Source organism: Herpailurus yagouaroundi, unplaced genomic scaffold (assembly GCF_014898765.1).
Source record: "Herpailurus yagouaroundi ecotype Mexico unplaced genomic scaffold, PumYag 222, whole genome shotgun sequence".
Lineage (NCBI taxonomy): Eukaryota > Metazoa > Chordata > Mammalia > Carnivora > Felidae > Herpailurus > Herpailurus yagouaroundi.
Genome location: NW_024412453.1, coordinates 12,896,982 through 12,899,293, shown reverse-complemented (window position 1 = coordinate 12,899,293; position 2,312 = coordinate 12,896,982). Strand labels below are relative to the sequence as shown.

The following is a 2,312-nucleotide window of genomic DNA, read 5'->3' as shown; positions in this document are numbered from 1 at the left end:
CCATATGGTGCTAAGGGCTGAATCGTCAAGTCCCCAGCGTCAACCCAGTGGTGAACATCTTGGCCCAAGCCTCATTTTACAGACGAGGAAACTGGAGCACAGAGTGGCCAAGCAAGCTGCCCCGGGATAACACAGCTAGTAAGCGGCAGAGCAGGGATTGAAGCACAGACTGTCTGATTCTACAGCCCATGATCACACACCATTATAAATACCAAAGTGCCTCTCAGCAGGGCTTATGGACAAATAACACAGCTTCTACCCCTAAGGTGCTCTCCATCCAGAAGGCAGGAAGTCTTTCATGATGTTGCTGTTATATTTATTTTTCCATCTGCAATGTTTGCATTTGAGGTGGCTCTCCGAATTACCTTTTCTCCTGCCATTGCATGGGATCGAATAAATATTGGTTGGAATTATCTACTTTGATCCCGACAACTACACCACGGTGTAGTCGTTATCAGCCCATCTCGCAGATGGCAGAATCGTGGTCTCAAGTCCCCAAGTCGATTAAGAGCTTAGATCCTTGGCCTATCAGACTCCACATCTTGTCGATTAACCCCCAGGCTGCAGAGTCTGTGTGGGGTCCTCTCCCCCACATGCTCCTGCCTGCCTGCCTGCCTGCCTGCCTGCCGTGGCTGCTCACCTCTCAACTTTCGGAGATCTGAATCTACATCTGTTACGTGGAGACCTGAGGGCTTTTTTATCCTGGTTCAGATTTCGCAGATGGTGGGGTGACAGGGGAGATCATTTACCAGAGCCTCAGTTTGGAGGAGGGATACCATGGAAACAGGCAAGAACTGTATGATTTGTTCTGTTTTGACCCTATTTTCATTTGGATGGCTGGATATAAATCAGCGCTTCATATCCGACATCAACCACAGCTGTCTGAGACAACCACTAGATATTCAGGGAGGTGAGGCACCTGTTCAAGGCCACCAACCTGGACACGGGCTGACCAAGGAATTGAACTCAGGTATTCCTGACTGCAAAGCTCCCCTGTTTCCTGCATTTTATATAATATGTTGTCACCAACATTACACTATCACTTATATCAGTAGCTCTCAAGGTGGCAGGTCACAAACCAGCTGCACCAGAATCACATGGGAAGCTTTTAAAAGTTCAGATCCCTTTGACCCATGACCCATCTCTAAGACTGATTCTGTGTGTCCCGATCAATGTCTGGGAATACAAAGGGGGTTTCTGGTATGTGCTTGTTCTGTTTTTGCTTTAAGCTTCCTGGGTGATTACAAAGACCAGCCAGGCTTGGGAAACACAGCCAGGAATGCAACACACACCTGCCTGCCCTCCACCTCCGTATCAAACACAGTCCATGGACCTCTTCTCACAAGGTCCGTGAGGACAGCCCATCCCTGCGACAGATGATGTCAATGACTCACGTGAAGGAGGTATGGAATCCAGAATGGCCATGGTGGCGAGACGTTCTCAACACATTCTCCTTTCCAGAAACTTCTGTAGGAAGAAGTATAAGTAGAAGGTCTTCACCCAGGGCAGAAACACTCAGTCATATCCCTTAAAATTATACATCCTCAAAACTTAAAAGTTCGACAATACCAAGTATTGGGGAGTCGTTGGAAATAGATATTTTTTAAAAATGTTTTTAAATAAATAAATATTTATTTTGAGAGAGAGAGAGAGCATGCGAGCTAGAGGGGGGCAGAGAGAGAGGGAGAGAGAAAATCCCAAGCAGGCTCCACGCTGTCAGCACAGAGCCCAACGTAGGGCTCGATCTCACAAACCGTGAGATCATGACCTGAGCCAAAATCAAGAGTCAGATGCTTAACCGACTGAGTCACCCCAGTGCCCTGGAAATAGGTATTCTTTAACAGTACTGGGAGGAGGAAGGTAGAAATTGGTCATCCCACTGGAGAGGAAATTTCAGATTCTATATACAGTACATAAAAACCTTAGTATGTCCATATCTAAATTAGTTTCTATATTCCACCTTAGAGAAACACTCACGTTAAGTGCAAAAATAAAAAGCACATTCGATGAAGGTCAATTCTAAAAATTGCAAACAGCCTAAATATCCATCAAGAGAGGGTGGTTAGATAAAGTCCCTCTCTCCGATACTACAGGGCCATGTAACTGAACGTGATAGGTCTGGACGCACTGACATAAAGAGATGCTCAGACATACCATCAAGGGGAAAAGCAAACTGCAAACTAATTCAAGCAGCAGTACGCTTTGGTGTGTGTGTTTAAAGAACACTGTATATACACAAAAAGACATAACTCTACATGTACACATTGAAGTGAAATGAAAAGACAAATTGTGAAATGGTGCCCTTCAACCCA

At 45.5% G+C, this 2,312-nt stretch overlaps 1 long non-coding RNA gene across 2 annotated transcripts in view; it reads right to left on the bottom strand.

Annotated features, from left to right (window-relative positions):
- LOC121019347 (uncharacterized) overlaps positions 1–1,471 on the bottom strand; it is a 14,884-nt gene extending 13,413 nt beyond the window's left edge. For both annotated transcript variants that reach the window (XR_005785539.1, XR_005785540.1), the window contains exon 1: positions 1,395–1,471. This is a non-coding gene — a long non-coding RNA (uncharacterized LOC121019347). The remainder of the gene's footprint in view (positions 1–1,394) is intronic.
- Between the last annotated feature and the right edge of the window lie 841 nt (positions 1,472–2,312).